Source organism: Crocodylus siamensis, chromosome 1 (assembly GCF_052110815.1).
Source record: "Crocodylus siamensis isolate JL-2025a chromosome 1, ASM5211081v1, whole genome shotgun sequence".
Taxonomy (NCBI): Eukaryota; Metazoa; Chordata; order Crocodylia; family Crocodylidae; genus Crocodylus; species Crocodylus siamensis.
Genome location: NC_143395.1, coordinates 310,175,584 through 310,201,045, shown reverse-complemented (window position 1 = coordinate 310,201,045; position 25,462 = coordinate 310,175,584).

The window sequence follows — 25,462 nt, the reverse complement described above, 5'->3', positions numbered from 1 at the left end:
ACACATGGAATATCATATGGAATATGGAAGATTTCTACTTTTGAGGTGGGTTTGTGACAGCGAGCTCCTAAGAACACTCAGGCCTGTTTTTCTGTGATTCTATGATAACATAAGGAACACTAAGCTGAAAGAAGAGCCCCAGATTCAGCTGGATAGCTAGGTTCCTGATAGTTAGGCATTACAATGTGGAGCCTAAAACTTCCTTCCATGTCTAGCCTTTTTCTCCCAAGTGATTTTTATGATAGTCAAGAAAATAAAATAACAGTGGATATGCAACAAACAAAAAACAGTCCTTTTCTTTCTCCATAAAAATATAGTTGTTTAAAATCAATCTATGAACTCTGTTCTGAAAATCTATACCTTTAATGTTTCCGTAAGGAAAAATGATACAATTTTTAAGAGAGCATAATAAATTTAACAGATATGCAGTCAGCAACTCTTCTCCACAGTCCATTGAAAATAAGTCCATTAACTGGCTCTGGAACAGGCTTACAGCAATAAAAGATGTAAGAGAATTATGTTAATTCATATTATTGTCCCAGGGGGATGAACCAGGCCCCAGTGTCACGGTAGGCCGGGGTGGCGGATGGAATACGAGACAGGCAGGATTCGCGGTGAGTTCTGAGTGGCGTGTAACTCGTTTTGGTTGAAACAAGAAGATTTATTAAACTTACGCTTTAAGGCATAGGCAATGATGCTTTCTTCAGTTACAGTGAAATGATAAACAACAACAAAGGGGTCTGTTGGCCCACGGGGCTCACTAGTGGGTCCTTGCTTTCTACCACCCTGAGGGATAGGGGTGGCTGCCCACTCACTAGTCCCAGGGCTGGTCAACAGCTCATAGGTGGGATAAACGAACACACAAAACTGTAACTCATAGAACAGAGGTTAAAGTCGTGACGCCAGTCCAATTAGACACCGGGTGATCGAGAAGTAGTGCCGAGGTCGGATGCCATGATGTGATGAAGCGGAGCTGTGATCGATGTAGGTAGGGATGATCCAAATCATAGTCGGTAGCCGATGCCAAAAGTTAGTCAAAAACCAAAAGATCAGTAAATGAAAGTTGAGATGAAGTTGAAGAGAAATCCGCACAGGAAGAGACCAATAGGCCAAGAAGCCTTACTGAGGAACAGTCCCTGATGAACAGCCTCTGTTCTCAGTCAAGCGGGTCTCCCCCTTTGGGTGGGGCTCATTAGCCTTTTATATGAATTTAGTGGCCAATCAAATTGCTCTCCACATGGAAATTTCTGGTCAAATTATGTCATGCTATTACTGTACTGAGCATGCGTCTGGTTAAGTTCTGCGTATGACTGAGCATGTGCAGGCTGAAAACTAGGTCACTGCTGATTGACAGGCCTAGGGGTCGAGCAGGGGCAGGCTCCACTTGTGCTTATGGAATTTTCCATTAACCTAGGCTGTTGGCCCATGTCAGAACCAACTCTCTGTATTGGTAGCACACATATCTAAAATCTTACTTTGACAATTATATATTTGTATAGCACACCCTGGTGGTAGAGCAGTTTAGGTGTCCTCTTACAGTATTAGAGGCGTGAGTTCAAGTCTTGATCTAGACTCATACTAAAGACTGTCTTCAGTTGACCCATCTATAACTGAACATCTGGCTATTTGGACTTAGGAGTCATGAAGCTACGTGCAGTTGGGTACAGAAACTAGAGTGCCTTAACCATGCTAGCCTGATGGACTGTGAGACTGACTCAACAGGACTTTATCCCTTTAGTCAAGTGTCAATAAATCCTGTACTATTACGTGTTATAAATTATTTCTATATGACAACCTATTAAGGCCCAAATCCTTATGACAAATTACTCTGAAAAATCTAATAATGCCCAAAGTAATTAGGACCTTACTTTCTTCCTGTCACTGGAAAGATTGCGTTTCCAGCAGCCTACTAATGTCTAGCACCATGCTGAGATATGCTCTCAGAACATTAGAGAGCTGTACAGTGGTTTACAGTTAAAAAAAAAGTTACATGGGTCGTAAGTTTTTTATTTTACAGGATAACATGCTTCAATTTTGTAACAAATATGCGGCTATAAACAGGAAATGATGTGGCTGGAAAGAAAAAAATGGTGGAAATAATTCCCTTTAAAAAATAAAAAAAGCTGAGCCCTGAGAACAGAAATTCTTCCAAGGAAATAACCAGTTTCAATTTCTTATTTTGAAAAAAGGGATGATTTTCAAAATCATCAAACCAAATCATTTTGTTTCTCAAAGCAACAAGGTATCTACTTGTTGAGTTAAAGGCAATTTTCATGATAGAAAAATGGGCTTATTTTAGTAATAAATGCAAAGAATTGGAAGAGATCAAAACAAAAGAAAATGAATCAACTGATTGCATATATACTTTCCTTTCATTAATTTTTTTTTTCAGTTTCTAAACTGATTCAGCACAGGGGAAAAAAAGATGAAGTCTCAAAAACTCTCAAGACATAAGAAAATTATTCCCTTCCCAGCTCTAGTTGTCAGCTAACCCATACAATCTACAACTTCAGCATTCAAGAAGAAAACTTCTGATTCTAAAATCAAAATTTGGTTCAATAAAAGGCTCTACTGCTGGGGATAAAAGCACAAATTACATTTACCCAAATAACCTTGTCTGCCTAGTCTTAGTATTGTAGTTTACACTATCTCTAGGTTGGCCTTCAAGAAACAAGGATGAAGAGACCTGATGAAGAATACCTTGCATTCAAAAGCTTGCCCAACTTTATCCCAATCCTATAGTTGATCCAATAAAAGATATCACCCACACAGATCTTTGCCTCTTTCTTAAACGCATTCAAATATATTATTTCATTCACAACAGAGAAATCCTACATACACTAGCTCTATACAGATTACAAAAGGACCCCTAAAATTCAAGCAGGCAAAATTATGGCCATTAAATAATTTTGGGCAAGTTACAATTTCTTGAAATAGTACCGCTATGATTGGCAGCTAGCCAGCCTGCCTGAAGTGGAGAGATTTCCTTGTTAGGTTGCTTATTAAAGTCCTCAGCAGGGTTGCAGGATTTGTCTCAACATCAAATGAATAGCACCAGATGCTATTCAAAAACAAGATAGCTGTAGTAACTAGATTATGCCAGACATCAGAAACATGTTTTTTGTAGCTTCCAGAGGTTTTTGCTTCCATCTTACATATTTCCAAGGTGCCTATCACCATGGAATATTTCATAACAAACATAATTCTAGGCTAGCCACACCATAACATGCTAGTGATGTCAGGGTATTTAATACAGTCTGAGTTGTTGTTTGATTTTGGAGAAACTGTTTATTTTCTCTTGCAGTTTTCCCTCATTTTAAAATTGTAACTGGAATAACTTAAAACGATCAAGCTGGGAGGCAGTACCACCTTGTCACCCCCCAGCCTTGCCTCTGGAGCTAGCAGAATGTGCTGTTACTATAGCAGTGCTGATGTCTGTCGAAGCAGATGTAATTGCAAGTGCCATTTGCCAACTTTTATTAAAAATTCTTTCAATAAGAATCCTGTTAGCATAATACAGTAGCAGAGCTGTGTGCGGACTGGAAATAATGTATGGTCTCGGAATTAAATCGGCAAGAGTGAAATTTCCTTTGGTGCCTATTTGCAGAGAAACTTATGGTTCCATATGATTTGTATGCAGTACATGCATGTCTGAAGTGATTTTATACCCTCCCTTTTGATATATATACACATCAGGTGAAAAAGATAGTTTGGTGGTTAGAACATTCAATAAAGACTTGGAAAACCCAGTTTTAATTCCATACTGTCAAAAACCTCTCATGTGATGACAGACAAGTAATTTCAGGATAAATCCAGTAAATGACTTGAATATCACAATGTCTAACTTTTTGGCACCTGGCTCTCAGCATGGAATCCCAAGGTCTAGGGTTATTAGGCATTCCAAGATGCCTAAGCTTCCTCAACAAAATGTGTGGGGAGTGTTAGGCACCTCAGAATGGAAATCTAAAAAACCCTGCACGCTGTGCCACTTAGAGCTATTCAATATGAACACAGGGATGTGTCTTAAATTGAACCCAGAGTTTTAGGCAACTGAGTCAGGAGTGTAAGTAGATGGATCTATCTACTCTGGTTTCAGAATTTGCTCTTAAAAGCAGGCAGGGATCAATTTCCATTTATGCCACAACTGGTAGTACTGCCTACCCTTTTATGAGGTAACCTAATGATTAAAGCACTTGCCATAAAGTTTTTGTTTCCACTGCTGGTATTATTTCTGATTACTCTCATGGCTGTTTCATGTGAAATTAAAAAAACAGTCAAGGAAGTTGGCTTCTCTCCTCCTAGGCAAGTGTCCTAACCAGGTGGCTACACAGTCATGTTCCTTCTTGTCCTGCCTTTTCCTGGGTCCTTGAATTTTGCACCCTTGGCTCCCCAGTGATCCAGCTTCAACAGAGCTAGCTGAATCAAGCTTATAGACTTAAGGCACTCTCTGGGGGGGAAGATGATGTGGGTTTGAACACTCTCAGACAGAATAGGGAATTTAACCCAGTCTCCCACGTCCTAGGTGAGTATTCTGACAAGTAATGCTATTGTGTAGAAACTTCATGATGACAACACTACCACCAGCAGTTTAAAAAGAAATAATTTATAATTGAATTCTGTGAGGGACTTTTTCCAATCACTACATGTTAAGTAATTACAGACCAGTCAGGAATTACAGGTCAGTTAGTCCAACCTCAACGCCAGAAAAGATTATAGAGCAGATAATTAAGGAATCTATTTCTAAGCACCTGGAGTGGAACAAGGCAGCACCCAGCATGGGTTCATCAAGAGTAACTTGATTTCCTGTAGGAAGGTGACAGGCTTTGTGGATGACAGGAGAGAAGTGGATGTGATATACCTGAACTTTAGCAAGGCTGTTCACACTGTCTCCCATAACATATTCAGAAAGCTAAAGAAATATAAAGTAGATGCAAATACTTTAAGATGTTTACATAACCAGTTGGATCATCATACACAACAAGAGGTAATCAATTTCTCAATGTCTAGTCTAGAACAGCTATCAAGTGGGGTTTCCTGGGGTCTGTCCTGGGTTCAATTGAACATCTTTATTAATTATTAGAAGATGGGGTGAAATGCACACTTAGCAAATTTACAGATACCAAGGTGGAGGAAATTGTAGACATTCTGGACGGAAGGGCAAAGATCCAGAAAACTAGCAAGTATGGCAGAAGTATGGCAAGTATAGTAAACTTGGCTTAGGAGGGAACTTGTCGGTAAAATAAATCACAAAAAGGAAGCTTATAAGAAATGGAAACCTGGACAAACAACTAGGGAGGAGTATAAGAGTATTGCTCAGGCATGCAGGGATGAAGTCAGGAAGGCCAAAGAGCAATTGGAGTTGCAGTTAGCAAGGGATGTGAAGGGTAACAAGAAGGGTTTCCATAAGTATGGCAGTAGCAAGAGGAGAATCAGGGAAAATGTGGGTCCCTTACTGCATGGGAGAGGCAACCTTGTGACAGAGGATGCAAAAAAGGCTGAAGTGCCCAATGCCTTTTTTTGCTTCAGTCTTCATAGGCAAGGTCAGCTTCCAGAGTACAGAACTGGGCAGTAGGTCTGTGTGAAGCCGCTAGTATCTGCTTTGGATTCGGATTTGGTCAATTCGGGGGACAGTGATTCAATTTGGTGATTTAAATCACTGTCCTGAATCGATTTGGCCAAATCTGATTTGGAGATTTGGCTGCTGCTGAATTTCTGAATCTCTGAATCACCAAGACCAGACACCCCCCCACCCACTCTCCCTGCCTGGCAATGGCTGCCCTGCCTGCCCCAGCTCCCGGCACTTGGAATAAAAAAGCCACAACTCACCGGGTACTGCCAGGCGGGGAGGGGCAATCCCTGCTGCCCCCCACTGCCTCATACTGTGTGGGGGGCTCTGCATGAGTCCCTCGACCCCTCCCCCAACCCCCCCATGGCTGCCCCACCGCTACAGTTATGGCCCTTTAAGAAAAAAAACACAAGAAAAACCCTGGACCCACCATTCCTGCTGGCAGGGGGGGTGATGAGGGGGGCTATGTCTGAGCCCCAAAAAGCTCTGAGGCTCCCGCAGGAACTGTGAGTCCTGGGGTATTTCTAAGGTTTTTTTTCTTAAAGGGCCAGAGCTGGGCTGGATGGAGCAGCTGTGAAGGGGCTGGGGCAGTGCGGAAGGGGTAGGGGGGCTCATGCAGAGCCCCCCCATGTAGCATGGGGCAGTGGGGGGTAGCAGGGATCGCCCCCTGTATGGCAGCACCCAGTGAGTGGAGCTGGGGTGGGCGGGGCAGCCATGGAGGGGGCTGGGGGAGCAAAAAAGGGCTGGGGGCTGGCAGGGGTCCCTCCATGGTCTCTTCCCTCCTCCAGCCTGCCCTCCCCCATCCCCTACTTACCAGCTCCAAGTCTGGCTGCAGCTCCCTGCTGCAGCGGGCAGGGACTTCCCGAATCATCGAAGCTCTCTGAATCTTTTCCAAAGATTCAGAGAGCTTCAGATTAATTTGGACCTTTTAATTGGTCCCCTGATTTGATTTGGACTCAGAGATTCAGCCACTGAATCGGGCCGAATCTCCTCTGAATCGAATCACCACCCGAAGCTTCACACAGCCCTACTGGGCAGCACAGTTTGGGAATCTCATGAGGTTCAACAAGGACACATGCAAAGTCCTGCACTTAGGATGGAATAATCCCATGCACCAGTACAGGCAGGGGCTGACTGGCTGGGCAGCAGCTCTGTAGAAAAGGACCTGGGGACAATAAGCTGAATATGAGCCAGCAGTGTGCCCTTGTTGCCAAGAAGGGTAATGGCATACTGGGCTGCACTGGTAGGGGTATTGCCAGTAGGTCAAGGGAAGTGATTATTCCCTTCTATTCAGCACTGGTGAAAACACATCTGGAGTACTCTGTTCAGTTTTGCCGCCCCCCCCTCCCCCCGGAAAGGACATGGACAAATTGGAGAGAGTCCAATGGAGGGCAACAAAAATGGTGAGGGGACTGGGGGATATGATTTTTGAGGAGAGGCTGAGGGAACTGGGATTACTTAGTCTAGACAAGAGAAGACTGAGGGGGAATTTAGTACCAGCCTTCGACTACCTGAAGCAGGGTTCCAGAGAGGATGGAGCTAGACTGTTTTCAGTGGTGGCAGATGACATAACAAGGAGCAATGGTCTCAAGTTGCAGCAAGGGAAGTTTAGGTTAAATATTAGGAAGAATTTTCTCACTAGGAGGGTAGTAAAACACTGGAACAGGTTACCCAGAGAGGTGGTGGAATGTCCATCCTTGGAGGTTTTTAAGATCTGGCTAGACAAATCTTAGGCTGGGATGATCTCATTGGGTATGGTTCTGCTTTGAGTAGGGGATTGGACTAGATGACCTCCTGAGGTCCCTTCCAACCCTAATTTTTTATGATTCTATGATCTGGAGAAATTAGAGAAATGGTCCAAAATAAATTAGATTAAATTCAGCAAGGACATGCACAAAGTTCTGTACTTGGGACAGAACAGTTGTGTGCTTAAATAAAAAGTACAGTATAACTGACTAGGCTGCAGTACTGCAGAGAAGGACAGTGGATAAGAAGAGGAATATGAGAACACAGTGTGCTCTTGTTGCAAAAAAGGCCAGGAACATGTTGAAATACATTCATCAGATCATCACTTTCAAATGAAGGGAAGTAATTCTCCCACTCTATTCAGCACTGGTGAGGCCTCACTTGGAATACTACGTCCACTTCAGCACTCCTCACTTCAAGAAAGATGTGAACATTTTAGAAAGATTTAGTTGACAGTGATAAAAAATGAATAGAGCTTTGGGAAACATACCTTTTTAGACTGAAAGAACTAGGGTTATTTAGCTTCCAGAAGGAAAGACTGAGGGGAACTTTGATAACTGTCTTTAAATAGCTGAAGGGCTATTAACTAGATGAGGGATGTAGATAGACTTTTGCTGCAGGTGCTGGAGACAGGACAAGGAGAAATGGTCTTAAATTAAAGGAAGGGAAAGTTAAGATACAGATTAGGAAATGCTTCCCCACTACTAGGGTGGTTAAGGTATGGAATCCTTGTTTTGGGGCAATTTTAGACACTGGTTTACCAGACCCTTGACTGAGACAGTTTAGTCAGGAACAATCCTACCTTGAGCAGGGGGTTAGGGTAGATGACCTTTTGAGATCTCTTTCACCCTTCTAGCTTATGAATCTATGCTGCAAGCTTGCCTATTAGATCAGGCCCTACAGAAGATTTAAGTTCTGCTCTGGCTAGATCTTAATGGGTCTTAGCCAGGAGATTTACCTCTCAAACTGAGGCAATATTGTGCATGAACAGAAGCATCCTAGTTAGTTCCTCCAAGTTTGAATTTAGGTGCCTTACATCCAGCTAAATCTAATTTTAGATCCCCAATTCCTTTTTTGGACCCAAATCCTTCCAGGTCTCATTCCTAAATCTGGAAAATGAATCCAAAAATATTTTATTTAACAGGATGTTGACAGAATAAATTCATCAGGAATTGTGAAGAATTCACGATTCTAACATTTTATTATTTTCTTATGATTGAAAATAATTATCAGTTGGGATGTTCCATTTATAGAACCAGTTCACTACTTGCTGCAGTGTTTACAATGGGGCAAAAGAAAAAATCAATATGACCTGGCCCTGGTCAAGGCTCATCAAATAAGCAAACAAGACTTTCACAGTGTTGAAATTAAGCTAAGAGGAATCCCATGTGATAGCTCCTCCAACTAGGCATTGAGCCATTAATGAATATTTGTTGAGCACAACAATCCAACCACTTATGTATCCACCATAAAGTACTTTCATCTAGTCTATATTTCTTTATCTTAATAATGGGAGTCATGAGACATATTAGATATGCTCAGGGAGAGTCTCAATAAACTGCCTCAGAAGCATTCTTATGCTTACCATTAGGCAATTAGTAATTTACTATTTCCTCCACAAAATGTTACTCAAAATGGACAATTATTCTTTTATAATGCCTTTGAAAATATGTCACTAAGATTTTGCCACTAAATGAAAGCTACATTCAGTACTGACACAAGGGGAAAAATGCAGCTGGGAGTTCTGATTACCAAAAAATTCTAATACTGTATTATACATGCGATATTGTGCACATCATAACAATGTGTGTAAAAACAACAACATCCTTTACGTCTCCCACAGCCATAATACCAGTTCATAACTCAAAGGTACATGTTTTATAATTCAAACAAATTGTGGTATGTAATTTCCTTTTCTTAGAGAAAAAAAAATGTAACTTTTGCTCAACTGAATTGCTGAATTTTGGGATAGTCTTAACTTTTGTTCTTTCAGATGTTTGGACAGCAATAAAGACATGAAATGTTAAAACATTCTAAAGGAAAAAAGAAGAAAATCGATTTTCCCCTCTCTTTCCCTGTTTTCACAAACTTTTTGTCACCCTGCTACAATGCCAATACCCACTTTTTCCATTTTAGATCCTAACGCAAATTAAAATAAGCCATCATTGAAAGTTGACAACACTTAGTAAAAAGCATTAGTATCTTCAAACTCAGTTAAGGTAAGCTACCCTGTAAATTATAGCACTGCTTCAAAGCTTACGCAGCTTACAATTTAATTTACTGAGTATTTTAAACAAAGGGCTGTTCTAGCCAGGTGGTATAATCATTAGCCAGAGAGGTCATTAAGAGTTTAAGACTCCTCCTGATGGCCTTATTTTAAAGACCAGTGGGAGGCAAACTGCTTAAACAATCAATTTCTCTTATTCTAAATTAAATTTCTTTCATAACAGAACAGTTCAAATTGCAGCAAGAGGGAACCATAAAATATCTACAAGTCTTAGGAAGAACTATTTTTAAAGTAATGTTGGGAACCAGTGTCTAGTCTGCTACTCCCCACCCCCGAATCATCTGTTCTACTTCTAATACTACCTATTTGATAAAGAAGTGGACCAATAGGATTATATTATTCAAATATTTAGCATCCCTTAGTTATTAACTTAGGTACATTTTCCATTATTTTAGGTTAAGAAAAATACTTCAAAACTGAACCTAAAGAATGCTAACAAAGTAGTACTATGCAGTTTTGCTGTTAGTTGGGAAAAGGAGGTTGTTTTGTTTGCATTTCATTTCAAGCTGCATCCACTGTACCAACTCTTCCTATTGACTTCCAAGGTCATTGGGTCAGGTCCTTAGCATGTTTGCTGTCATTTAAAGAAAGTCACTCTCCCTAACTTGATTTGGGGTGTTTACTAGCCTTGTAGAGTATCTCAGGGCACTAAGGTGCCTGCTCCTTTAAGGGCAGAAACTCCCTAAGGGGAGGGCCCTAGCAGTCAAGCAGGAACTCCACAGGTGCAGGTTACCATGGCAGCAGGAATGAGAGAATTAGCCTGTACCTGCCGGTGGTCAGCTGACCAGAAGAGGCAGGGCCTGGAGTAGATATAAACCCCAGGGCTGGGACTAGAGCACAGTTCTCTGTCAGCAGCCAAGGGGGAAGGAGCTCTCTTAGAAGAAGCTAAGTGAAGATGCTTGACTGCCTGTTCTGCTTCTGGTAGTATTAAGAGGCTCACCAGGGACCCTGGCCTGCAAGAAGTTTAGTGCTAGGGGGAAGGTTTAGTACTTTTAAAGGGGCAGAGCACACCCTGAACTGATTGAATTATGTTATAGCCCAGGGCTCATACTTTGATTTCTGTTTGTAAACCAGTGGATCAGGCTGAGCCTACTGGGGAAGGAGGAGGCCTCATTGGAGGTGCACTACAGTGTGGAGACCCCAGCGCCTGAGAGGGCGCAGTGACAAGGGAGAGCGCAGACCCCAGTGCCAGAGGGTGCAGTTACTGAGGCTGGACTAAGCTAAGGCCTCAACACAAGGAGACAACATCTGTGTAACATCTGTGAAGCTTGGGGCATGGCAAAAAGGTGGTTTTGGAGCCACGCATCTCACCCATAAGGCTAAGGAGACCCGGGAGGCAGTCATTTTGAGAGGGACCCAAAAAGGGGTTGAAAGAATCCACAGGGTTCAGCTAGGTCCATCAGGACCATGTCCAGAACAAACTCGAGGACAGATTCCCTATATTATAATTTCCGACAAGACATGGCAGATGAGTCAGGCCGCAGCTGGAGTACTGCGTCCAGTTCTGGGCGCCACACTTCAAGAGGGACGTGGACAATATGGAAAGAGTTCAGAGGAGGGCCACTCGTATGATCAGGGGTCAGCAGGGCAGGCCTTATGAGGATAGGCTACGGGACCTGAACCTGTTTAGCCTCCACAAGAGAAGGCTAAGGGGGGACCTTGTGGCCTGCTACAAACTGGTCAGGGGGGATCAGCAGGTATTGGGGGAGTCCCTGTTCCCCCGTGCGCTGCCAGGAGTGACCAGGAATAACGGTCACAAACTGGCGGAGGGTAAGTTTAGATTAGATATTAGGAGGCGCTACTTCACAGTCAGGGTGGCTAGGGCCTGGAACCAGCTTCCAGGGGAAGTGGTGCAGGCTCCGAGCCTGGGGATTTTTAAAAGGAAGTTAGATGAGCACCTTGCCGGGGTCATCTGACCCCGGTGCTCTTTCCTGCTAAGGCAGGGGGTCGGACTAGATGATCTACCTAGGTCCCTTCCGACTCTAGCTACTATGAAACTATGAAACTATGAGGAAAAGGGGCAAGATTGGCACGGTCACGGAGCCCTAAGGTGTCACGGCCATCCCTGGGGACCCCATCCCATGACATAGACCCTGTAAGATTGAGGGCTGGTGAATCTTTTAGCAGTTCTAACATTTAAAATTTCTTAGTGTATGTCTATAGCTCTCAGCACATACACACGGCACTATACTGAAACATACCACATTACTCCGGTATCTCCTGAAATGGAAGTATTGCAGCAACATTTTCTACAACACTCTGGACAAGCTAATTACTTCTGCTGAGAGTCAAATTCAATTAGCCTTCCCACAGCATAACACTAAATTGGCTATATTACCTGAGGTTCAGGCTGTGGCATACCTGGAGTAGCATCACATGTTTCAGCACAACATGTGAGTGGTATGGAATGATAAGGAAAAATGAATTTGATTTTTTTTATTTTCTTGCAGCTCTGGTCTAATGTAATTCTGTTTTGAATGGGGATAATTTATTATTCTAGGGAGGACATTATGTGCAGAGCTTAAAAATATATATATTGAGTTTAGGCCTGGTTAGGCTTACATGCCAAGTCACAAGTGACAATCAGGATTGGCAAATTTAACTGAGTGTTTAGAAGAGCAGAACAACTTTGGGAAAGAGTTCAGTACAAGAAGGATTAACTATCAGATATAATTGTAACAGAGGTTTTGTGGGAGGAAGTTAGTTCATAATTTTAAAAGGAATAGGCTGAGTATAATAAGGGATTTAGACTCAGTCTCTACAGGAACAAAATCATCCAACATTCATCCTACGCTATTTTCTAGTCAATATTTTTTCAGCGGGGACAAACAAACATTTTCAGACACTAAGAAGACCATGGTGAAATTTTAGAAGTACTTACCATTGAACCTGCTACCCTCAAAGACAAGGATAAAGCTTTTATTCTATTTCAGTGGAAGACTAAGCTGTTTACTGTGGATGACTTTCGAATGCCCCACCTAGTTATTTTTCCTTTGCCAAGCTTGCTCTTGTCTGAGAACTTAATTGCTGTGCTTGTTGAGTTGGATCATCTCAAAAGAAAACGCTCACTGAAGTTGATTTTGAAACATAAGAAGAGGTTTGTTCTTGAATAAAGACGTTTCTTGAACTACTGTTTGCTTTTTGAAGACCAAGAGTTATACAGTTCCATAGCAATACACAGCTCAAACGCAAATTAGTGGATATACTTCTCTGATGGAAAATCTCTGACATTTTCCTTAGAGACAGTAAGTTCAGTGTTCATAATCTGTCCCTAGAAAAAAGGGTTCCTTATTTAGCAGCAGTGATTTATTTTATGTTAATTTTAAAGAAATGATCTTTAGTGTGTGGTGGGAGAGGGATATAATTCTTTGGGGATGTGGGTGGGAGAAAAATCAAACATGTCCCTACAGTTACATATTTTTTAAAAATTGCAGAAAGGCATGGAACAATCTATTAATAAATTCAAGCATGTAACTTTTCAAAGATATTATAGCTATGGAGAAGTTTCTAATATTTGCTTCCAAGTTACAGGAAAATAAACACTTTTTTTATTCTGCAGCTTTTATATCAAATGTGGGCAGCATACAAATGATTATTAACCTCTCCGGCTGTCTTTAATGTGTAGCATATGGTTGCTGCTGCTGGGCTTGTTAAAGGAGTGGGGCTGAGTGTTTGGGGTGGGGGACGGGGGATGAGTGTTTTTGGTGAGTGCTTGTACTCTGTAAGCGTAGAATCTGAGGGGGTTTGCAAGGGGGATGAATACTCAGCACTGCTGAAAGCAAATAGCCTAACTCTAAAAAAACTGGAGGTGGTAGGGAAAGGGAATTTCAACACTAAAAACAAAAATTACTCTTATGGGAAAGGGGGAGGGGAAAGCATCTCAGGATTGCTAAGTACCTAACTGGGTATCTGCAGCTTGGTGACTGGAAGACAGAGGGCGGCTGGAGGCTAGGAATTCTTGCAGACTGAGGGGTATGGGGGTGGAAGGAGGGGGCCGGAGAGTAAGTAACATCAGGAGACACATTTGTTCAGACTGCACTGGCATTTCCAAGCTGAAGAATTTGTTTCTGCAAGAAAGGTTAAAAACTGTTCTTTGCCTTGGATTAAATTAATTCCTTGGCAGAAAAAGATAGACACTTACTCTTGTACGTTTTAGTGCTTAAGCCCCAGCAATTCAATTTTCTTTCAGCTCTGTGTTGTCTTTCACCATCACTGTAGGTTTGTTTGACAAGAATACCACATCTCCAAGAATTCTGATTTTATTTTCCTTTTGTATTTTGCCCCTCTGTGGTCTTTATTTCAATTCATTTAAATAAATCTTCCATTGTTCAGAGTGTTTGGGGGCCTGATTCAGTTCCCTCAGAATTAACATTGGATAACATTCCCTTACTTAAGTAAGAAGCAGAGATCTAAGCTTGCTCTTCTGAAAATTCCCTGCTAGAAATTTAGAAATTCCTTCCACCCAAAAACAGAATTGCACATTTATAAATTTCTTTACTTCCTTTGTTTTGTGTACACTTTGAACATTTTCTCTGCTGGCCTAGGGACAGAAATTACATGTAAACCAGTATAAGTGATTGGAAACCAGTTCAGATCTCTAACACAACAGGGCTATGTACAGACAGTCAGAAAGCCTGAGGCTGAATTGATTCAGTCTTTGCAGGTTAGTCTAAGTTGTAGAGATTAAACTGAGAAACAACTGGACACACATTCACTTTTGATTCAGGGAATGCAGCCACATACCTGCAGTGAATCAGGCCAGAAGGCAGGGGACACACAAGCACAACTCTTTGGCATGTAGCCAGCATGGTCTGTGTGTTTGCTTCCTCTTCCTGCTGCCCCTGAACTCTCTGGGATTTGCAGTCCAGAATCACAGTAGCAGGACTCTGTAGAGTTGTTCATCGCTTCTTCTTCCTGCTTCCAGGTGCCTTTGGGATTCTTAAAACACAGTCATAGTCAGCAGTAAGTTTTTAGTAGGGCATCTCTGTATTTGGCAGAAGGGAAGTTTAACCCCCTCCCTGGCCCCAGACCCTAGCTGGGGTTTGCCTGTATGGGGCAGTCCCTGCCTTCCCCCCACCCACCACCCAATCCTTCTCTGCTGGAGCAGACAGCCCAGCCCAGCACAGGTCTGGAAAGCATGCTGAGATGCTGGGGGACTGTGCTTTAACTTGAACCAGGAAGGGGTCTGTGACAGAAGTTTCATAAACCAGTTTGACCCAAATCCGTTAAGTCTGGTACTACTTTCAACCAGGTTAATCTTAAACCAATTTCAGACAGTTTGAAACTGCAATGTGCATTGCATTTCTGTTCTGTTACAGGTTTAAACCAGTTTCTGATCACTCAAATTGGTTTATGTGTAACTTCTGTTCCTAGCCCAGAAATTCAGTGCACATAAACTGTTTTCAAAATGGCCCAAACTGTTTAAGATAAACCTGGATGGATGTAGTATCACTTAACTGATTCAGGTTAAATTAGTATATTGAACTTTTGTCCCAGATCACTTCTAGATTCAAGTTAACTCACAGTCCCCCAGCATCCCAGAATGTTTTGGACCTCCCCAGCAAATCCTCTGACCTTCCTCTCAGGGCTGGTGGGCTAGCTTTGGCCCAAGTTATCTGCCCTAGCCAACCAGGGAGGCATGCTCTAGAACCCCCCAACTTCTGGACTGCACCACTGCAGGCATGTGGCTGAATTTCCAGAATAAAAAGTGAATGTCTGTTCACCAGGGATCCTGGTTTTCTCTGATTTAAAAAAATCCCCAATTTTCAGATTTCAAAAAGTAACCCAAATCCACATTTTTCCATGATTCAGATGAAACATCATACACATACACAGAGGTGTTTCATTTGAATCACTATATATATATCCCAGCTGATTTCCTGCCCTTCGGGCAGGGGGTTGGACTCGATGATCTTCCGAGGTCCCTTCCAGCCCTAATGTCTATGAAATCTATGAATAAAATTAGCCATTTAACCATGTTTTACTTCAGTTTCCTGTTCTGTATAATACAGAAGCTGATACTGTCTCCTTCCTCCCCCCACACACGCGTGTAGATAAAGGCATGATGGGATCTAATGCATGATTCACACAAGCACACCTCTTACTATGCCTCATGTGCATGGCAGAAGGTGCATTTGTGGGATTGTGCATTAGATCCCATCATGCTTTATTGCCAGTGCAGGAGGAACCTAATCCTGGGCTGGGAACCCCACCTTCCCCAGTTGAGGGGCTTTCAGCTGCAGGGGCACCCAATGCACTCCCAAGCCTGGAGGATTGCCAATCCTCAGCAATCTCCCCACTCCAGGATTGAGTGGAACCCATGAGGTCAGAGGATTATGGTGATCCCAGACCCCCAAGGCAGGGGAGATTTCTCCTGCGGTGATCCTGTGGCCCTGGGTGTTTTTTCACACCACTGAGCCCCAGGGATCATGGCAGCCATGATCCCTAAGTTCTGAGGGTTTCACACAGCTCTGAGCCCTAAGGATGGGGCTCCCAGCTGCACAGAAGACCCTGCTACACATGCAAATTAAAGTTTGATAGCAACTAGCTATAAAGTTGGTACACATTTTTATGCTTTTCAGCTGTTCCTGCTTTTTATCATGTGATAGCTGCTTTGCATGTGTGGCTGGTCTCCAGGTAATTGCATAATGCCTGTAAAGTGTATGGGAGGGCTGCTCAACCTACAGAAAGCGTGCATAGTTTATGTTCATAAAGTTCTTTGGTCCTTGGATTAGGAAGTTCTGTGTTAGTAGAATGAGTAGCAATCCTCATTGAACTGTAAGGGAAAAGTATATGTTGCAGGAGCAGAAATGTTGAAGAAGGAACCAAGAAGTCATGTCTGGCATGCTTTACCAGCACTGCAGTAATGGTACTCTACCTGAATACAACCATATATAGATGAAACATGGTTGCTGCCAAATCTGAGGAAGAAATAGATAATATTTATGGGTACAGGGGAGCATTTTTAAGAATTTTCAGCCACAGTCTCCTGTGTGTGGGAGATGCATATCTATAGTTGGTCACTTCTGCCCATAGTTTAGCAGTTCTGTTCTGGCATGAAGCTCCCACATAACAGCATCCCTAGGTATGATTTTCCGTTATCTCAGGCTGGCTAGGAGACTCCGTCTTTTGTTGGCAGGCAATGATTTGGCCTCAGTTATTCATGCCTTTGTCCGTTCCCAGATAGACTACAGCAGTTTGATCAGGCAGTGAAAATAACTGGTTTTCGGTTAGACCACCACACCCCAAACAAACAAACAAAAACCTATTTAAAGTGGAAACCTTGAGCGTTCAAACTATAATGTTCAATCCAAAATATTTCATTCTATTCCCATTTCGGGAACTATTACCAAAAACAAAGACAGGCTAGATATAGGCTTCATTTAGAAAAATAACAAGGAAATGGTTACTCCAAAGCCTAGTGTTTAATGGACTCATCCAGATCATGATAGACTTTTATTCACAGATGTCTTTTACCTGAGGGGATTTGAACTCCCACCTCTCCAGGAGACCCAAACCACTAAAACATTCTATTCTAAAACTCATTTTGTCCTGTTAATGCTGTTCCATTTTAATATTGCCTCTTCTTCTTGGTTTCAGGTAAAAAACAAAAGCAGGATACAATATCTCTGCAGTCAATTTCTGTCTGTATTTGACACATACCTTTATCAGCTATTTCAGTTTTGCAGGTATTACTTCTGGCTGCAAGATACTAAAAAATGCCTTCATTCTCTCATATTAACATCCTATGGCCAGTTCGCTAGAGAGACTCATATCTCACTTCTAGACTTTTACAATGTCTTTGTCTGGAAATCCAACATCTTCTTGTGCTCGGAATCCATTCATGCCTTATATTTGCTGTTTCCAGCAGCTGTTTTCTGTGCCTGTTATTTACACATTCTCCTCCTTGTTGTAAGTCTCAGTGGGCTGACCACTGCCATTATGCTTTGTACACCTCTGCTGGGTAATGACATGAGAGGACTCCATGTTTTTAATACTAAACTAGCTCTTTGTTAATAAAATGTTTACAGAGATGTTGCAACTGCATCTAAAATTCAAGCAGTGTGCACCAAGTCTCCCCTTAAAAGTTTCCCTTCCTACTGACTTTATTCTTCCCAGTAGCGTAACTAGGGAAGGGCAAGCAGGGCCACTTCCCATGGTGCCAACTTAGCAAAGGGGAAGATAAAATGGCTGCTTCTGCAGCTGTACCATTGTACTGGTAGCATAGTGACAGTCAGAAGTTGCTGCTGCCCCCATACATTGCAGCAGCCCTAGGCCTCTGGTTCTTCCTTTCATGCTTCATTCATGCAGATTGCAAATAATTCTTTGTTACTGTAATGTTGTTTGTTTACCTCAATGCAGCTTTCATGCCCAAGAACTAGGCTTCCATGAATTCAGACTCTTTCTACTCATTTTTAATATACTAGAAAAGAATGCTGAGGATTTTTGAAATCATGGTTTAAAATATACCATGGGAACATGCAATTCAGGACTAGTCATCACCACCTGGAAAGATGGCATCAGGAAATCACTTTAAAAGCCAACGTACAATTCTGAATCTTGGGAAGTTGCTAGAAGGTAAGCTGATAAACAGCTAGGTTGTCAAAGGCTTAAATGGATTACAGAACTTTAAACCTGAAAGAATATCTTTGTTAGGAAGAGAGAATTGCTGGGCTGGAAAGCTCAGTCCTTGGCTCTAGCGAAAGTCCACTCAGTGCAAGATTGAAGGAAGACTGAAGGGGAGAAAAGTGACTCCATGACACTTTTACCTTCTATCTATTTCTTGTAGGTTGCTGAGACCCAGACTAGGTCCCAGCATAAAACAAAGCAAACTCAGACCTATTCAAATTGATTCTGGCTGGTAACATTTCCATAGGGATTCTTACAACTGATGATTACTATGGCCCCACATGCATGTACCCACCATTTAACAAGTCTGCTATATTGTGTTGCTGAGACAGGCTGGTGGGGCATAGTTATGCAGTGACAGTAATGGATTTTGCTGTTTTTCTGACCTAGGCAAAACATTCTTTATTTTTGCCCCTTCCCCCACGTCCGTCCCACTAACTACTTCAGTCAATTGTTAGCCAGAGACCATTAGTCAACCACCCTATCAATTCTGCCATTCTGGTCAAGTGCCCAGTTTTCCCATACCTGGGTACAGGAGAGACTGGCATCCCTTAGCAAAAGAAAAGCAGGCTAAGCAAAGGAGGTGACAGGGAGAAAGAGACCAGGTTAGTCAGGCAGGATCAGCCTGGCATGAACCCATGCTGGTTGCCCCTCAACGTCACTTCCCCTGCAGGGCTCTCACAAATGTGGCCCGTGATAATTTTTTCAATGACTTTCCCCGGGATAGAAGTGAGGCTGACTGGCCTGTAGTTGCCAGGCTCTTCCTTCCTCCCCTTCTTGAAAATAGGGACCACATTGGCCCTTTTCCAGTCCTCAGGCACTTGGCCTGAGCACCAGGAGTCCTCGAACAGCCATGCCAATGGCTCCACAATGACACCAGCCAGTTCCATCAGCAGCCGTGGATGAAGGTCATCCAGGCCCGCCGACTTGGACACATCTAAGCCCTCCAGGTAATCCTTAACTAGGTCTGAACTAACAGTCGGGGGACTCGCATCCTTCCCGGGCCTCTCTACGCTATGACCCTAAAGCACCCCATTGTCAGCGGACAGGAACATGGAGGCAAAGAACTTGTTGAAGAGTTCTGCCTTCTCTCGCACATCCGTCACCAACTGTCCTGCCCTGCCCCATAGGGGTCCAATGTTACCCCAAGACTTCTTCTTGCTACCTATATACTTGAAGAAGGACTTTTTGTTATCCTTAATCCCAGAAGCTAATCTAAGCTCTAGTGCTGCTTTATCCTTCCTTACCAAATCCCTACAAGCTCGGGTCAGGGAGGTGTACTCCTCCTTTGTCCCTGCCCCTTGCTTCCACTGCCAGTATGCTTTTTTCTTTGCCCTCAGGCCAGCCCGGATATCCGTGCTCAGCCATGAAGGTTTCTTGGACCCTTTTCCCACCTTCCTGCACAGAGGAATTGCATCCTGCTGCGCCCCAAGGATAGCCTCCTTAGGAAGGACCACCTTTCCTGGACCCCCATACGAGCTTATCTAATTCGGACCCTGGGCTCCGAGTGCCTCCCTGACCACTGCCCTGAGCACATCAAAACTGGCTTTCCTAAAATCAAGCATTTGTGCTGTGCTAGTTACCCTCCCCGTCTTCCTCTGAATAGCAAACTGGATCATTTCATGATCACTGTCCCTTAGCCTCCCTTGTACTAGCACCTCCCCCACCAAGTCATCCCCAGAGGCTAACTTTGCAGGGTCAAAGGCATTTTCACCCAGTGAAGCTAGCTATGGCTTTCATCTCTGGATTTAAGGTGCAAGGTAAGAACGGTTTATTATTCTGATTTTTTTTTAGATTTTACTCATGTACTCTATCTATAGCTAAACATATGGATCATCTTTACACATGCTTTAGGTGGGGAGGAAAGGGGTGGGGGGAGGTGCTTTAATTAAAGCAGCTCATGGGAGCCAGTCTAAAGTGCCCGCAGCATCTTATGTATCCAGTGTCTCACACTTCAAAATAGTGGCTGGGGTGCTTTAACCAAAGCTTGTTCAATGAACTTTAGTTAAAGTGCCCACTGCCATTTTGAAGTGCAAGGATGCTGAATACGCAAGACACTGAGGCTGCTAGCACATGCTAATTAGCATGCATCAGAGCAGGCATCCGGCATGCGTGTAGGTGCCCGTGATTACTGAGTTCCTATATTTGTTCTTGTTTTTTTATAATAAATCATTTTATCTTTTTATAAATTACTTGATGTCAGTGATACTCATAATCCCAGAGTATTCTGATGATTCAAACTCAACATATTCCACAGAAAGAGGGATCCATCTTTTCTGAGTGCACAATTGGACAAGGATGTATGTGATCCTTCCAGCTGGCTAAATCCTCACCTCTGTTAAGGCCTGGAAAGACCTGAGCAAGACAGATAAGGCCATAAGTGTCATAGGCCAAGAAGCTGTCCTCTGGCACATTCCAGCTGGTTCTTAGCAGTCAAGCAGCAGACAGCAGAGAGAGGTTTGGGGGAGAAGGGCACTCCAGGGTGTAGAAGAACCCTGGGAGGGTGTCTCAGAGGTACACTCAGGCCACATCTGGGTCCAGGACCAATACAGCCCTAACTATTTAATTCCTTTTCCCCGGGTGTTTCCAGTTTATTTTTGCTCTTCTTTTTATCATTTCTTTGCTTGGTGGCTTGTTTCAGAATACCTCATGTTCAACTGCAGAAAACCCATTGCAGTCATTTAGGAATTGACAGCACTTATCACTTGTAAGCCTAAGCTTCTTTTGTGGCATGCATAATATCACAGTGTCTCATACTTTTTATGTGTTTTCCTTGAAAGCTGTGCTCAGTAGCTCATGTGATCTTTCCCCAAAATGTTCAAAGCCCTGTCACAGTGCCATTCATCTTGTAAACTTTCAGGATTTGAATGGCTCAGTTTTAAGTACACAGCTATATTGAATTATTTCACCATTTTTGATAATGCCTGTGAAACTTATGTAACAGAATTAGATAAGGCTCTCTTACAGCCTGGTCTTCATCTAGTTGGGCTTATGCTTCAACCTGTTGCAACAAGGGAAGTTCAGTGTGATTGGACCATTCAACCCAAACTTCTGATTAGACTAGCCGTGATCCACAGATATGGTGCAAGGTGACTGGAGAAGTCACTCTGAACTCTTGATTGGATGAGCTGCTATCTGGAGCGTGGCTCCCAGGGGGGATAAAAGAAGGCACGTGCTGCAGTCAGAGAGAGAAAAGCTCATGGACATTGAAGAGATGGGGTAAGCTGACCCAGTGGGGCAGTCAAATGATTGCCAGAACAGCCTGAAGTTGGCAGGACAAGGCTGGAGCAAGCACGGGATGACAAAGACCAAGGTGCTGCTCCAAGGTCCAACAGGTTTTGGGAGACAGAGCAAGATGACGCCTGTCAAGTCCAGAAAGCTCTGTCAGCATATTCTTTGTTTGTTTAAGGGAGGAAATTGTAGCCCCAGACGAGCCTTCCCTGGGTGTTTGCAGCCTGCCCATATGGGGAAGATGGGGAGAGTCACCCATCCCGTGCAAGGGAGAGTACCTCCATTCAGTTCTGAGTGCTAGAGAGAGATATTAAAAACAGAGATTGCAACACTGCAGGTTTTCACTTAGACATGGAATGGGACATAAACCCCTCTCAGAGGTGTAGGAGTAAGGTAGTAAGCTGCATGGTACTTGCCCGAGCCCCTGCTGAGGGAGAGGAGCCAGGTTCAGACCACAGGAGTTTGACTCCAGTCACCCTGCAGGAGGGGTGATTGGTACGAGACTGATCCAGGGTGGATGTGTGACTGCTACACTCTAGAGTATAGGACTCTGAAGGGGCTTACCCATATGGGTGAGTCAGAACTTTGCTGCCTCCCGTGTGGGGGGTAGAAGTGTTTGTAAAAGACTGGACAGTTACTTGCATCCAGGACCAGTGTGACATTCATTGCTGAAAGTTGTACAATGTCACTACAAGCAACATAGGAACTCATCTAGGAACAAACTTGAGAGGCTCTTACAACCCCCCCCCCCCCCCCACACACACACACTTTTCCTCGGGGAGTACTCCCAAATTTCCAGAAGACGAAGTAGTTTAGGGTTTCATACTGCTGTAACATATGTATAATAGTTATTAGTATCTAATAGTTATTAGTATCTTTTTCAGTGTATATATTGATTTGTATGGTCTTGTCTACCTCCCTTTTTCTCCCTATGTAAATAAATTGTATATAGTTAAGTACTGAGTGTTGTCTCAGTGAACGTTTTGAGGCTCCAGGTGTCCTTCTGTAGGGAGACTCTCCATGCTCTAAGAAGGAGGGCTCCAAGTCAGAGACCCAAGGGATCCATAACTGGCTGCAGGGGGTTACACTTAAAAAGTAAGAGATTTTGTTCTTCAGTCTATAATATTATTATGCCATTTATTTTTATTCATTCCTCTTCCCCATTATTTGGCACTTTCTAACTGTAATATTATGAAGTACAAGTAGGAGGATATATGGTATTTTGGGTGTAGCAGATCAGTGGTGTTCTTCCTAATCAGTACTGGACTATCTGAATTATGCTATTTCTTTCTTTTTAAGATTATTAAAAGTTACTACTTTTTATAATTCTGATATATGCAGAACAGGACAAAAGATGCATCAAAGATCTGATTCAAAGACTAATGAAGGCAATGAAAATAACTGTCCTTCACTTTGGATCTAATATAAGAACATAGGAATTACCACTTATTGGGTCAGACCATAGGTTCATCCCACCCAGCATGCCGTCTCACAGTGTCAGAGAGCAGATGCTGGAAGGGAGAGTGAACCAGGTAGGACCAGAGCACTGTTCTTCTCTTACTTGCAGCCTCCAGCATTTAAGGTCTAGGAAGTTCAAAATCAGAGCCTATGTCCCTATCTCTGATGTCTCCCTAAAAATCAATGATGTGAAGAACAGTGCTTGTACAACTGCCCAAAATTTGACACACACACAATGCTATGAAGAGAATGCAATGAAGAGCTGGAAAGCCCAACCTGACAAAAAGAACTGAAAAGAAAATATGATTTTCCACCAGCAGCAAAAAACTCCCCCAAAAAACAATATAAAACCCCAGATATCTTCTGAAGATAGTTTATTCTTCCTCCCCACACCGGCAGAATGCGTTGTCTGTGTAGTGTTTCAGATCAGCTGGTGAATATTTAAGTCTTCTGTTAACCTACAAAAGAGGTACTGTATGGGAGCCATGGCTCACGAACTTCAGTTCTGACTCTTAGGACAGCTCACTTTCTAAACCCATTTAATACTTCCCTCTTTCCAGATAACTGACCCATTAGTTGTTGTCTGTGATGTTTAGACTGAGACCAAAACTCATTTTACACATATACATCACAAACAGTCTCTACAAGTTATCGACTTTCATTCACCAAGAACAGTGGAACAACAGCAAAGAGCTTCAAAGAGAAGATTTCAGTGAAGTCAGGGACTTAGTAGGTGAGGTCTGATGGGAAAGAATTCTAAGAGAAAAAGTTTTCATAGAACAAGCAGTGTCTAAGAGAAGATAATATTAAAGACACTTCAATTTCTCCTGACGCAAAGGAAAGATAAGAATACTGGGAATGTCTACATGTGCACTTTAAAGTGATTTATCCTATTTTAATGTGCCTTAAAGCATCATAAAAAACATGTGCTCTAACTTATGTGCATTAAAACCATGTGCTCTCACTAATGTGCCTTTTATGAGTACTTCACAATGGGGTTACTAAATTTAATGCGAGTTAGCAAAAGCCCATTAATGAAGGTGTAGATGCGCCCACTGTAAGAGACCTATATAGCTACATCAGAATTTCTTTGATAATCTAGAAAATCAAAGAAAGTCAAACAAAAAGTGGGCATAAGGACTCATTGCTAAGAAAGAGTATAAAGAATAGCAAAAGCATGTAGGGGACAAAAGTTGGGAAGACTAAGCAGCCAAATTAATTGTGGAGAGACAAGTAACATAAAAGTCGATAAGAAAAGCTTTTATGAATAAGGCTGATAGACAGGCACAGGAAGTATGATGCATTTACATTACAAGGGAGATGAGCAAACACAAAACACAGAGGGCCGAAACATTAAATGCCTCTTTTGCTTTAGTCCCCACTAAAAAGTGTAACTGCAATATTAGCACATTTTATTGTAAACAATAAGAGGGTATATATGGAATACAGAAGAGAAAAATAGAAGGTTAAAGCATATTTAGCTATGTTAGATATATACAAATCAACTGGCCTAAGAAATTACCCTTGAAAAGTGAAGTAATTGGCTAAAGCTGAATCTGAACTATTAGATTTTGAACTCATCCTTGTACAAGATCTTACTGCCAACCTTTTCCCATTTGGAGCTCCAAAAGAAAACACACACAGCCCTCTAAACCCTGTGGGCAACATGCTTGGAAGGCGGAGAAGACCAGTGCGGTATACAGAAACACTGGTAACAACACCGCCTTCACAAGTGTGACACACCCCCCTACCCCTCCATGGAAAGAGAGCGCATGTGCCACAGCCCCAGTCTCTGCTTTACTTTGCCTCTGTCTTCTCCCATGCTGTCCTGCCACTCAGCTCAGGGTTGAAGTCTATCCCCCCAGTGACTCTACATCCCCAAGCTCACCCACAGCAAGGCAGGTCCTTTTGCTCATGTTGAGCTTGGCCCTCGCTGCCGCCTCATATACCTAAAGATGGAAGGCTGTCCCCCTGGGTCCATGAGAGTGTCTTTGTGAGTTGTGCTGATTAGCTCTTGGATGTGCAGATCAGGTAGAATTCTTGGAGGTGACTACTTGGAGGTGGCAGGTGGCAGACAGGAAGGTAAAAAATATTTCTTGTTGTTCTGCAATGAAGTTTAAAATCCAAAATTGGCTAAAATTCAACATATTCCATGTTTTTTCATCTTCAGCTCCATCTGTACAAAAATAAAGTTTATTTCCTACTTATGGGGACTTCTTACTACCTTGTACCATCTATACTTTTCCCAGAGCCTGACAAAAGCTTGCAGAAAAGGACAATTTTCTTGCAATTTCCCAGTTGGTCTAATAAAAGGTATCATTTTGGAAACAAGAATTCTAGTTTTGTGTATGTCGTCTTGCCTCAGACCAACACAGCTACCAAGTAAACCCATAATTCCAGTTTTAAGTACCACAGTATTAAAAAAAAGAGTGTGGACAAATTTGGGAGAGCTCTAGAAGCAAGCAATATATGTGATAAAAGGTTTTTTGAAAAGCCCAGTGGGCACAGGGTTGGGCAGGGGGACTGCATTTGCTTAGAAAGCAGTG